Here is a 14,346-nt window from a genome sequence, read left to right on the forward strand (position 1 = left end):
CCGTCAGGTTGTGGAGGTCAGTGTATGTCTCGTTTGCCGTCAGAAAATGTCCCAGATCATTCAAACATAAAAGATTAAAAACATTAAAAAAAAAAGTCATCATTGAATATTTGCTCAAATGTTTTTTCAGACATTATTCTATGCCACTAATTTCCTCTTAATGAAGTTAAAGCTTGTTCATCTAACACTGTCAATCATGTCGCTTCACTCCTGATATTTACACAGACGAGTTTGGTCTTTATGACAAAACATTGGCTTATATGTATTCAAGAGCAAATGTACATATTCCACAAACGGCTTACTTATTTAGACGTTTGTAAAATCACACAGATGGTTAAGATGTCTGCCAGACCTTCAGCTAAGTTGCGACTACACAGGCAGAAGAATGGGAAAGATTAAATGGAGATCTGTCTTGGAAAGGACATTAATTGAGCATGTCTTCATGTTGACTCTAGTCTTTAGGTCTTTAGGCTTCACTAAGTGTTGGAGATCTTTAGATCTAGCCCAGATTTCACACAGAACAGAACTTCAGGCACATGAATGAGCCACTTCACACTCATCTGAAGCAGTCTGTGTTTTAACGGAGTTCAGATGAGATGAGTGAATCTAACAAAAACTTTCGAAAAACTTTTTGAGACATATTTCACAACAAAATCACAAAAAAATGCAATAAATAAAGCCTAAATAAAGCTTTTGAGACCACCTGTCATAATAAAGACAAAACACAAATATTTTAGGAATCTGTCAAAAACTTGTTAATAACTAAAAAAAAAAGGTCATTTATTAGGCAAATAGCAAAATGAAACAGCTAAATAGTCTTTATTCACACATAATAACTGAAATTTTAATAACCTTGCTGGCATTGTTTTATGTACTTTTCCACAGTCTCTGTTGTTATTGACTTCTAAATAGTTTCTAGATGTTCCCAAAGACTTGCTTTTGATGAAACTTTTGTGTGATCTATCTTTGAATTCATTAAAGCTACAATAGATTTTTGCAGTAAAATATCCAAAAACCACTAGGCCAGTGTTATATATTTTTTTCAGTTGAGTACTTACAATATCCGAAATGTTTCCAACTATTTGTAAATTGTGAGAAAATCGCGATTTTAAGCAAGGATACGGGATGTGTATGGGAGTCGCCTGTCAATGGCGTCATATCTGCGTTACCCTTCGTTTCCGGTATTATTTTGTAGAAACCATGGAAACACTAAAAACGCTTAATACATTACATATTTTATTATACAAGGAAACAACTGTTTGGTTACATTTATAGACAGAAAACAAATTATTGCTATATTACCACGTTTAGTCTTATTGTTTAAGTCTAGTTTTCTTGTTGTTTTTCTCTGAATTTCTTCGGAGAGTAACATGCTTAGAGTAACATGCTTAGAGTAACATGCTTAGAGTAACATGCTTAGAGTAACATGCCTCAGAGAAAAACACTATTTTGTCAAGTAGCTAAGTAATACAGCATTTTCTCCATCATACAATACATTTTAAAATTAATTGCATGCGATTTATCAACACAAGCCACCCAGCATTTATTATTATGATATTCTAAAATCGATCTAGCTTACTACAGTGTGCAACAAGTGTCTCACAGCAGCCGCCGAGTGAACGCACAGAGTAACGTTATAACATCATTTTCAACACAGTCAAATGTATCTACAGGTGCTGGTCATATAATTAGAATATCATCAAAAAGTTGATTTATTTCACTAATTCCATTCAAAAAGTGAAACTTGTATATTATATTCATTCATTACACACAAACTGATGTATTTCAAATGTTTATTTCTTTTAATTTTGATGATTATAACTGACAACTAAGGAAAATCCCAAATTCAGTATCTCAGAAAATTAGAATATTGTGAAAAGGTTCAATATTGAAGACACCTGGTGCCACACTCTAATCAGCTAATTAACTCAAAACACCTGCAAAGGCCTTTAAATGGTCTCTCAGTCTAGTTCTGTAGGCTACACAATCATGGGGAAGACTGCTGACTTGACAGTTGTCCAAAAGACGACCATTGACACCTTGCACAAGGAGGGCAAGACACAAAAGGTCATTGCAAAAGAGGCTGGCTGTTCACAGAGCTCTGTGTCCAAGCACATTAATAGAGAGGCGAAGGGAAGGAAAAGATGTGGTAGAAAAAAGTGTACAAGCAATAGGGATAACCGCACCCTGGAGAGGATTGTGAAACAAAACCCATTCAAAAATGTGGGAGAGTTTCACAAAGAGTGGACTGCAGCTGGAGTCAGTGCTTCAAGAACCACTACACACAGACGTATGCAAGACATGGGTTTCAGCTGTCGCATTCCTTGTGTCAAGCCACTCTTGAACAACAGACAGCGTCAGAAGCGTCTCGCCTGGGCTAAAGACAAAAAGGACTGGACTGCTGCTGAGTGGTCCAAAGTTATGTTCTCTGATGAAAGTAAATTTTGCATTTCCTTTGGAAATCAGGGTCCCAGAGTCTGGAGGAAGAGAGGAGAGGCACACAATCCACGTTGCTTGAGGTCCAGTGTAAAGTTTCCACAGTCAGTGATGGTTTGAGATGCCATGTCATCTGCTGGTGTTGGTCCACTGTGTTTTCTGAGGTCCAAGGTCAACGCAGCCATATACCAGGAAGTTTTAGAGCACTTCATGCTTCCTGCTGCTGACCAACTTTATGGAGATGCAGATTTCATTTTCCAAGAGGACTTGGCACCTGCACACAGTGCCAAAGCTACCAGTACCTGGTTTAAGGACCATGGTATCCCTGTTCTTAATTGGCCAGCAAACTCGCCTGACCTTAACCCCATAGAAAATCTATGGGGTATTGTGAAGAGGAAGATGCGATATGCCAGACCCAACAATGCAGAAGAGCTGAAGGCCACTATCAGAGCAACCTGAGCTCTTATAACACCTGAGCAGTGCCACAGACTGATCGACTCCATGCCACGCCGCATTGCTGCAGTAATTCAGGCAAAAGGAGCCCCAACTAAGTATTGAGTGCTGTACATGCTCATACTTTTCATGTTCATACTTTTCGGTTGGCCAAGATTTCTAAAAATCCTTTCTTTGTATTGGTCTTAAGTAATATTCTAATTTTCTGAGATACTGAATTTGGGATTTTCCTTAGTTGTCAGTTATAATCATCAAAATTAAAAGAAATATATCAGTCTGTGTGTAATGAATGAGTATAATATACAAGTTTCACTTTTTGAATGGAATTAGTGAAATAAATCAACTTTTTGATGATATTCTAATTATATGACCAGCACCTGTAATATGATAAACAGCGTTGTTACCATACGCTTGACCGAAAGAAGCGGCGCCGGTGACTGCAGCATAATAAAAGTTTTGCTGCTCTCAAGCCGTGTGTCGCATTTGTCTCTCATTAGCAATCGCTCCAGCGGCCTTGTTCAGCTCTGCTCTGCTTCATACTACGGTAACGTTAATAATCTTATCCATGAACATGGTTTCTGCTCGAGTCCCATCCCTATTCTTTTCCACTGGCTGTGAGGTGAAGACATCATCTCCCAAGATTCCGTGCTCAGTTTCGGCATCATCGAGCTACGCCTTTGTTTTGAATAAGCGACCTCTAGCGGCGGTGGTGTGGATTAACCATTAGAGAAACACAAAAAATGATTTTGGTAATCATCAATACTGTTAGTTTAGGGCAGCTGTGGCACAAATTTTACATTGGGTTGTGGTCTAATAAATTTGTTAAGCAGGAGAAATTGAGAATTAAATGTTGTTGTTTTTTTTTTTTTGTTTGTTTCAAATAGATATCACAATTCTCTGATTCTAAACAGACAACTAAATAAAACACAATTCTATTAGAGGTTTTGACAAAATATTAATTATTCAATAACTCATTCATAAATACTTCACTTGTTTCATCACTGGATGAATCAGTATTTTTGATCGAATTTCTTCAATGACAAATATATTTTTTAAAAGTGAATTTTAATCAACAATGTAATCGATACAATCATTACTTGAAGCGCCAAGTTACTTTCAAAAGGGGATCTGCTCTATTTTGATCGCTACCGGAGACATCAGTGTTTATATCTGATAAAATTTTATCCCAGTTTTTTCCTACCAAAGTTAAAATGAAAAATCAAATGCTTAAATTGATTAAATAATAAATCAAACTCTCAAAACAGCTGCTCAAATGATAAATCAAATGCTCAAATGATCAAATAATAAATCAAACTTTCAAAATCGCTGCTCAAATGAGAAATCAAATGCTCAAATGCAATTTCATTTTCTCATTCAGGGAAGCATGAACTGAACTGAAAAATAATTTGTATTTGATATTTAATTTTCATTATCAATCCAGTATAAACCTGTCATAATTAAATCTATAATTCAATGCTCAAATAATAAAACAACATGCCACGTTTTGAAGTTTGCGGTGTCTATTTGAGCATTTGATTTGATGTTTGCGGTGTTGGTTTGAGCATTTGATTTATCATTTGAGCATTTGATTTATCATTTGAGCATTTGTTTGATCATTTGAGCATTGAATTATAGATTTAATTATGACAGGTTTAGACTGGATTGATAATGAATGATTGATAATTCTTCATTTTAATTTTTGTAGAAAAAAACTTCCATAGTGATCATTTGAATTACTGTAAGACAAATAACGATACTGTGTGATGAAAAAGACTGTTGAAAAAGACTGTTTGTGAAGCTGTTTCATACCTATACATGACAACTGCTCTCTCTGGGTCTGCGACAATGCAAACACAGATTTGAATGTTCCGGTATGAAGTTTCAGCTATAAACACATACTATATGTTCACCTGTTCAACTGCTCATTAATGCAAATATCTAATCAACCAATCACATGGCAGCAACTCAGTTACTTTGAACGTGGCATTGTTGTTGTTGGTGCCAGACGAGCTGGTCTGAGTATTTCAGAAACTGCTGATCTACTGGGATTTTCACGCACAACCATCTCGGTTGACAGAGAATGGTCCAGGAAAAAAAAAAAAAAAAAAAATCCAATATGGACCAAAATCTCTGAGGAATGTGTCCAGCAGACCAGCACCTTGTTGAATCTATGCCAAGAAGAATAAAGGCAGTTCTGAAGGCAAAAGGGGGTCCAACCCGGTACTAGCAAGGTGTATTACACTTTGCAACCTGTATTACAGTATACATTTTGTTAGTATTTTTTGTATATAATGTTAAAACTGTTTATATTTTATAATGGTGTTTATTATTACATTGAGTGTTTTTGCATTACAGTAATTGTCTTTTGTTTTGTGGTGAAATATGTCGCAAATGTTTCTTTCTGAAATTCTCTTGAACGATGTTTCTTTCATGAAGGTTTCATGTGTATATTCACTATTATTCTTCTGTTTTAATAACAGTTGATGCTGCTTTTCTGGAAATCATTTATGACTAGAGAGCTGATTTATTGTCTTAGAGGTCGTTTTAGACAGGCTCATGGTATATGTGACTTTGAAAACCAGGTTTGAGTGTCCCCGTGTCCTCTGAGCAGCACTCTCCAAAATCATCTTATAATGACTTATTTATGATGGATGATTCTCATTTCTTTAACAGGTGCCGTGTGATTTAGAGGAGAAAAGTGCTCGACTTTCCTATATGATGTGCATCGATCAGAGACGCTGTGTGGTGAGTAGTTTTGAAATTCAGCAAGGTGTCCCGTATCAATGCTGAAGCTGATATAGGGCCCTATCGTACACCCAGTGCAGGCACCAGGCGTGATGCAAGTGTTTTTTGCTAGTTTCAGCCCGACGCAGTTATGATTTTCACGTCCTGCTCCACGTTGTTTAAATAGCAAATGCATTTGCGCCCACTTGTGCGGCCATGGGTGTGCTGGTCTGAAAACGAGGTGTGTTCAGGCACATTTTTGGCGCGTTGCTATTTTGAGGCAACTGAAATAGACTGTGCCATTGACCAACTGAACGTGGTTTAAAGTCAATGGTGCAATATTTTTTTTTTTTTGGGTACGCCGAACATTTTCCCTTCGTTAAACTAGCAAAACTGGATTCGGACATGCCCTAAGTGCACTTGCGCTGTGCGCTTTAGACCATGTGCTTAAATCGTTAAAATAGGGCCCTTAGTGTTAAAGATTATTATGATTAGGAATCAAACCGAGGCAGTAGTTGAATTTATTTTCTGCGCAGAGGATGTCCACACAGCTTAAGTTGTAATAAACTCTGAACATTCCTTTAATTTGTTCTGGAAGTGATTTGTCATTGGTTGTTTTGTGCTCTTTAAGAAGATGATGGATGTGTTTCTTTGAGGATGGATTGTGTATGATGGTGTTGTGGCTGAGATCTCACACTGGAATACCTGCTGTGTGACTGTCTCAGAGGAGACAACTTAATTGGCGCATGTCAGTATGTATAGACGGAGATTACAGAGAAACCTGATGCATGTGCTGGGGAAAAGCGTGAGATCTGCACTTTCAGCAGTGCATCGTAATTTGAAAATTAGTTTGTTAATACAAAATTAGGAATTATAATATGATGTTAATGCATGTTTATCATGGTGTGTGTAATATATATTGTGGGCTGGGCGATATGACGATATATATCATTACCATGGTATAAAATGTCTATCGTTAGAATTTTTGCTATATCATGTATATTCAGAGTGATGAAATGTATGAATGAGAATAAAAAGAGCGGGACGTGCTTGATGTTAAAAAGAGTTATAAGTGCAATATATCCTGAAAAGGAACTTGCGCTGACTGGAACGCTACCAAAGTGTGCACAGAAAGCTGCCTCTTTCAAAATGTGATCGCAAATTTGGGATGTGCTCAATGTTAAAAAGTGTTAATAAGCACAATAAACAGTGAAAAAGAACTCAATGTGGCACACAGAAAGCCGCGTCTCTCAGCATGCGAACGCTAATTCATTTCTCTTTCACATTTTATTGTGCTTGAATGGTCGAATACACATGCAGTTACACATGTGTGTATCAATATAATGAATCTGCGTGTTTGGTCTTAAAGTGACAGCAGCCTAATATACCTACCTGCTGCTCTTTCTCCAAATTTTTTTTTTCAGCTTTAATAAAAATAAATTTATATTTATCATACAGTGAAGACTAATTTGTTTAATTCCTATTTTTGTTATATTGTACTTGTCCTATTGTTTGTAATTTGCTTCTTTTTTTTTCTTATTTTTTATAACAAAAATTAGATAAAATAACAAAATAACTATATCGTGATATATTCTGTTATTGTGAAATAAAATTTCTCATGTCTTGAAATAAGAATTTGGTCATATTGCCCACCCCTAGTGGTACTGGTCTTGATATTGTTATATTGTGAAAAAACAAAGAATCAGTAGTTTATACATTAAATAACCACATGATAACCTATTTATATAATCCAGAGGATGACACACTTTGCAGATGGAAAGTGCATAATCATCTCATTTGCAACCCTGGCTTATTTATGTGGTGACATTTCTGCACAATATGATAGTGCCTGTTTATGTTCATTACGTTTCGCAACACTTTAAAAGTGAAATTGTCCAGAGAGTTGCGCTAAAAGTGCATTCAGTTTTATATGAAAGAGATGAATGTGAATCTGGCAATGCTTTATTACGTTGGTTGTTGTGTGTATCGAGGCAGTTTGGAAATGAAATATCTGTTGAGTGGCACTAAAAGGGTAATGCATTCAAAAATTACGTACCACCTACATGAAACCTGACCCTAAACCTCACCGATAGTTAACAAAAACAAATGTGAGATAAAAATGCATTTGCTGAAGCAGCCATGCCCTTTTACCAATCCCAGCAACCAAACAAGTAGGAAACTATGCCAGAAAAGCCAAACATATGGAGTTGGTTATGTGATGCAAACGTCAAAATGTATTCATGCTTTTTTTTTTTTTTTTAATGTCAAAACATAGTATTGTGTGTGAAATAAGTCTTTATTAATCAATAATGTGCCCATGTAATCATAATTTGTGTGAACAGGCATACAAATGGTGTTTTTCTTCCTCTAGGGTTTAGTTTAGCTGGAAAGTTTGCTGAGTTTGGCAAAAATGTAGGTAGAGGCACATTTTCCAGTGAACCTATGTTGCTCATTTAATGATTTTCTCTGTTGATATGTTTGATCCTTTATGAAATTTGAAACCAGAATCCTTGAGTTACCAGGCCAAGGTTATGAAACACTGAGCTAATAACACTCCATTCATATGCTAATTAGGATATGATCACAAATTAATTAGGTGTTAATGGTAAAATTAATTAATATTGATATCCAGTTTCTATTTCATGTCTTTTCTATTATGAGGGTTCTTGCATCATCTAGTTTTGAGTGATTTGGATGGAAACATTCAAAATCAAACCTGTTTTTACTCTTGACTATTTAATGTTTTCATCAGTATTTAGAGGACATTTCTTTCTGTTTGAGTTTTTAAAGAGCTTGTACGTTGATTGAGACTTGACTTAAAGTAAATCTCCTGTTTAACCTCCAGTAACTTTGTTTATCTCCTGAGATGGCCAGTATTTTTTGATATGCTAAAATCATACCTGTGTGCATGCTGTTCTTTTTACATTCAAAAAATATGAATTACTGTCATATGGATGGGTCCAATCCAGCTCCTGTAGAAATCTTTCCTATAAAGTTTCAGGCTTCTAAAAATCCACCTGTAATTTTCAAGTTAACCTGCAGAGCTTGATTATCTGGTTTCTGCTGTTTCATATGAATTGAAACTGAAATCTGAAAGAACATGGTCCCTTAAAGTCGATGTAGGATTATTGTATTTACGAAATGAAATGCACCACTAAGTTGTAAAACATTCATATGTTATATTATACGTATAATATATCATTATGGTCGTACTGTAAGTTATTTTACAAGGCGGCAAAAGGTTACATTTGCATGTTTTAAAATAATAATTTGGTAGGAAGCCTAGTTTGCCCTGCTTAAATCAGCCTACACTGTTAAACATTTCTGTAATTTGTACAGTTATTTACTATATAGCGCCAAACAGATTCCTCAGAGTGGAATATGGGACAGGCACCCTCACCCCTATATATATATTTGTGTGTGTGTGTGTGTGTGTGTGTGAGTGCAGTGCAGTCAGCTGACTGAAGAAGTCCTTCACTTGCATGTACTTTATCAGATTCGCAAATTTGCTTCACAAAAAGTTTGCTGGCACTTGGTGCAACGCTGCAGCAACCACATGCTTTTTTGTGCGCATATGCGTTGTAATGCTGGTGCTGCCTCCATGAGCAAGCTCTACACATCTTTACTTGCTTGGCTCTGACCGTGACTCCCTTTTTAATAATTTAAACTATTAAAATCTTTTTGAACATTCTCTTTAAATATACACAGGCTTCGACATCTTTGCATCCGACTTGTTCTCCTCAACCTTTGATTAGGCTGTTCTCGCGTGACAGAAGACTCGCTCTATCACTCAGCAATGAAGATATTTTATGGAAGATGAAGTACGGGACAAAACATGCTTTTTTTCATAATGAGTCGGGACATTAAAAATAGAGCTGAAATACGGTACTGTCCTGGGAAAAACTGTATGTCTGGTCACCCTAGTCAAACACCACATACAGATTTTTACTGTATTTTTAAAAATTGCTGTATATTACTATATTTGCCGGAACAGGCTCTTTGGCACCATTCCTGTCAGTCACCAGCACTAGCACTCCATTTCCCAGCATCGTTCCTGCTCCTCACCTGCGCACATTCATTTGTTACTATGGACACTAATTATCCTCACAGCTGCACGTCATTAGTTAATCTTCCTTTGTGTATATAAGTTCCTGTTTGTTTTCAGTTCCTTGTCCAATCACTGTCTTGTAATGTTGTGTTGTTTCCTGCTTGCCTACCTTTTGGATTAAACTTGGATTTTGGATTTATTCTCTTCGTCTGTGTCTGCCTTCCTGCAACCCAGCATGACAATTTCATTGTGGTTTTTTATTTTCCTCATTTTTACATTTGGATTGAGAGGAATAGCCTTGCACCATGTCCTGCAGCAGCTTGAGTCTGTCTACATTGGACATGTCAAAGCAACTGTTGCAAAATGCAGATCCTTTTGTCCTTCATGTCGTGAGTGCTTGGAGTACTGTATGTCAGATATGTTGTTTAGTGTCAGTATATTATAATTTTTTATTGCATTGCGGCACTCGCGTTTGGGGTTAAACAAAAGTTTTATGGCTGTCCACCTTTTTAGTTTGTTATTTGCTGCATTTTTTTTTTTTTGGTGTTTTAAAGACCCCCTGTGGTGAAAATCAAGTTTTTATTGTTGTTTGTCTATGTGGTGTTTTTAATATGCTTTAAGACAAACCATGTGCAAATTCATATGTCAACACCATTGCTGAGCTTTGTCTTCTTAAAACTGCAGTAAAAAAAAAGACAGTCTCAAACCCGCGGTTTAAAATCGCTGGTGGCTGTGATGTCACAAACTACCTTGTAACCAGTCACGTCAACGTGCCGGCGGGCTTTAGCATATAATTAACAGCGAACTAGCAGGGGAGTCTTGAGAGAAGCCAGGTTATCCCAATATATTTTTCTGTTGATATGAAAAATCATGTAGATTTAGTAATATGGCGGGTGTATGATGTATATTACGATGTTATGATAAACGATATGCCTTTCTCCACCGACGTTCTGAGTTGTTCAAAGCGTTTGTAAGGATACTGATTGTTAGAAGGCATCTCTCTGACTCTGACATGGCGAACGGGAACATGGTTTATTTGTTAATTACACATTATTAGCTGTTTGATAACATAGTCAAGCAAAAGGCTAATCAATTAGTCATGTGTACTGAGTGTAGACATGTTGTAAAGAGTGATACAATTGTGCAGCGTTTACCTCAGTAAGTTGACCGAGTGGATCTCTGAGCTGGTGTGAGCGGGTGGAGGCTGGGCTAATTTGCATATTCATTGATCCGTGTATATTGAATGAGGCAAGGGTGTAGAGCAGGGCTTAAAAACGAAAAAAAAAAAATTCAATCGTTTCACTCCGAGCAGAATCAGTATTTTAACGTTTCTGTTCCTTCTGTATTATTAACGTTCCGAAACCGGTTTGATTAGAAAAAATAATGGTTAATAACGTTATTTTTTTTTTTACTTTTTTTGTTTTGTTTGTATGTAGCCTACTTATTATTATTATTATTATTATTATTAATACGTACAGCATTTTATTTATTAAAAACAGAGTATTTGTCGTCTTAGCCAATAGGCCTACAATTTTCTTTTATAACAAGATTCTGTCAAATTGTAAACCTATTAAACAAAAGGAAAAACTATAAACGGTTTATAAAGTATTTTTTCAAGATATTTTAAAATGTTTGCTGTATGATTAAAAATAATGACGCTATTCCTTAGAGGAAAAAAGATACGTCGCGTATACAGGTAGGTCTATGTTATTACATTCAGAAATAATGTAATTTATAGGTGAATAAAATAAAATAAAATAGCCTAGCCTATATAGCTTTGTTTATAATGTTTGTAAATATCCATTATGAACAAAACTGCCCTATTTTATTTTACCTCTTTTCTTTTTTAACGCCATTCCAGCTTCTATTGCTATATTCAAGGCAAGAAACAGGTTTATTTATTAGAAATAAAACTAAATAAGATGCTAAACGAATTAATTTAAAGTGAATCTGAAGCCTACCTTTCTCATTCGGCACTGTTTCCATTTTCGAGACGAATGCTAAACTATTATTTATTGTAGCATATACTTCACTCGCATTATCGACATCATCCTTCACATAACAGCACAGTCAGGCGGTGGTCACGGGTGGTAAACGGCAGATTATATTACAGAATTAAATGGAGCAGTGTAACGTTTTATATGTTTGGTTGATTGTATTTTATTTTAATTATTTAACAGGCTGCGATATCAAGTAAGCAATAATGCAAGAATTTGTGTGTGTGCGCGTGAGGCGCCGGCGCGACCACTGGAATTTTTAAAAAAATTTTAAATTTTCCGTAAATTCTCCATAAATTACGGAGTACAGTAAACTGTACTCCATAATTTATGGTCATAAAGGTAAAAGCAAGACATAATTCATACATTTACAAAAGACACTTAAATAACGAAAACAAGCAGAATGTCTGTTTCCTTTCCTAGATCTTTGGACTGCGCCACAATGAACCACTTTCGTTTTGTTAATCTGTAGACCTAATTATTTAAGAGAAATATTTCACGTAGCCTATAGGCCTAAATATTCCCTTTTATTTTAATCTGTGTTATGTAGGCCTATAGTTTTATTCTGTTTTCTCCGTTCACAGAAGCATGTGCGTGATGTGACGTTGTGTGAACTCATGTTCTACATATCCTGCCATTTTCGCTGGTTTCAAAACGCACAACAAGCTGCATATTACTTGACATTCATTTTCACTTAAATGTAGACCTAATGCTTGACGGTTGGTGACATATCATCGGAAAAACTAATGCCAGGGCATTGCCATTGTGACCTAACTAACCTATGATGACTTGACAGCTGAGCCTGAGCGCGTCAGTGCGGGCATTTCACTCACTGTAGAGCCTGAGCTTGGGCATTTCACACACAAATCAAAATATTAAACAGAACGATAAATAACGTTATTAACTGGTTAATGGCCATTTCAAATTAGCGTTTCTGTTCAGAACGATTAAATTTGATTTCGTTTCCGTTTCTGGTTACGTTCCGGTCAAAATTTCGTTCATTTTCATTTTCGTTCCTTGAACATGTTCAGAGCCCTGGTGTAGAGTTACATTCAAGCTATTTTAAGGCATGAAGAAATTTCTTTCACAGGAAAAAACATTTAAATGTCATTTTGGTGATCAAAGATCAAAGAGTTTTAAAGGGTTAGTTCACCCAAAAATGAAAATAATGTAATTTATTACTCACCCTCATGGCGTTCCACACCCGTAAGACCTTCGTTAATCTTTGGAACACAAATTAAGATATTTTTGCAATGACATTTCCTCTCTCAAGATCCATTAATGTTCTAAAAACATATTTAAATCAGTTCATGTGAGTACAGTGGTTCAATATTAATATTATAAAGCGACGAGAATATTTTTGGTGCGCCAAAAAAACAAAATAACGACTTATATAGTGATGGCCGATTTCAAAACATTGCGTCAGGAAGCTTCGGAGCGTTATGAATCAGCGCATAAAGGAAGACATGAGCATTCCAGCCACACTGAGACTGATAATTCTTGGTAAGAGATTTGCCTATGATTTTGAGAGGCTTGTGTATTCCATATATACTAGGCTATGTTTTTTTTTTTTTAACTGTATAATTTCTACTTCTTGTTTTACAGGGAACACATTTCTCTCTGTAACTAAGTGGATGATGAGAAAAGGTGGCCTTTGTTTTCCAGACACCATATTTGGTTGCTTATATTTCCCCCCATTAATTCTCTGTTGCCTAAAGATTTTTTGTGAGGATAAATCCAGAGGATACAACATAATGCACTGCAAAAAGTCATACATTTATGTAGGATAAAATTCTACATAAAAAAAATATAAAATTAAATGAATTACAGTAGTTTACTGATTCCCATTCAGTCAGTCACGTTCAACGTTACGTCGATACTGAAGTAATGGGGTCTCGCTTGGGAGCCCAATCACCTCCAAGGGATACAAAACAAGCCAATGGGAATTGGCCAGTGAGATTTACATGCCAATTTTAATTGCTTTTATTGTTTTTGTTCTGGTGGCTGCAGCTCGGATCTCTCTGGCTGGTGGGAAGGCATGCTCAGCGGTGGGTGTGACAGCGCGCTGCCACAGGGCGGTGCAGCACTCACCCCTGTGTGCTTCAGCTGGTGGAGATTTCTGAAAGAGCAAGCACGGGCGATCAGCGTCTTTTTCAAGATGTCTTTTCGTCCGTGTGTTTCTGGATGCGGTCGTTTCCTGACCTCCTCTGACTGCCACGATTGCTGTCTCACATGTCTGGGTAAACAGCATGCTGAGTCAGTGCTCGTGGATGGCACATGCCCTCATTGTGAGGGCATGTCCATGTTGGCGTTGAGATCGCGACTCTCCTTCTTTAACATGGAGGCACGAGTCCCCTCTGCTGCTACCCAGCCACCTGCGGCTGTAAAGGCTGCTGGTCTGGTTAGCACTCTGGGAGATCTGAGGGTTACAGTGGGAGCTTCTTTGTCAGGCCCGCCCCCACGAACCTCCCACTCCTCTGCAACGCCATGTGCCGTCGAGTTGCTGGCTGCTGCCACGGGACCTTCTACGGAGGTTCCCCGCGTCACTTTCGGCGCTCCGGAGGAGGATCAGATGTCAATCGCTGCATCGGGGAGTGGGCTATTAGACTCTGAGGATGAGGACGCCGAGCTTCCGCCCTCCGGGGTGGTCGTTCAGGCGGAATCGGATTCAGAGTTGACGGCCATGCT

At 37.0% G+C, this 14,346-nt stretch overlaps 1 protein-coding gene across 4 annotated transcripts in view; it reads left to right on the top strand.

Moving 5' to 3' along the window:
* Positions 1–14,346, top strand: part of LOC127498478 (kelch-like protein 29) — a 243,050-nt gene that overhangs the window by 1,918 nt on the left and 226,786 nt on the right. For 3 of the 4 annotated variants that reach the window (XM_051867840.1, XM_051867841.1, XM_051867835.1), the window contains exon 2: positions 5,563–5,634. The exons of the other annotated variant lie outside the window; for it this stretch is intronic. The gene's annotated coding sequence lies outside the window, so the exon portion shown is untranslated. The remainder of the gene's footprint in view (positions 1–5,562; positions 5,635–14,346) is intronic. 4 annotated transcript variants of the gene reach the window in all.

This window comes from Ctenopharyngodon idella, chromosome 17, assembly GCF_019924925.1.
Source record: "Ctenopharyngodon idella isolate HZGC_01 chromosome 17, HZGC01, whole genome shotgun sequence".
In the NCBI taxonomy this organism is placed as follows: Eukaryota; Metazoa; Chordata; class Actinopteri; order Cypriniformes; family Xenocyprididae; genus Ctenopharyngodon; species Ctenopharyngodon idella.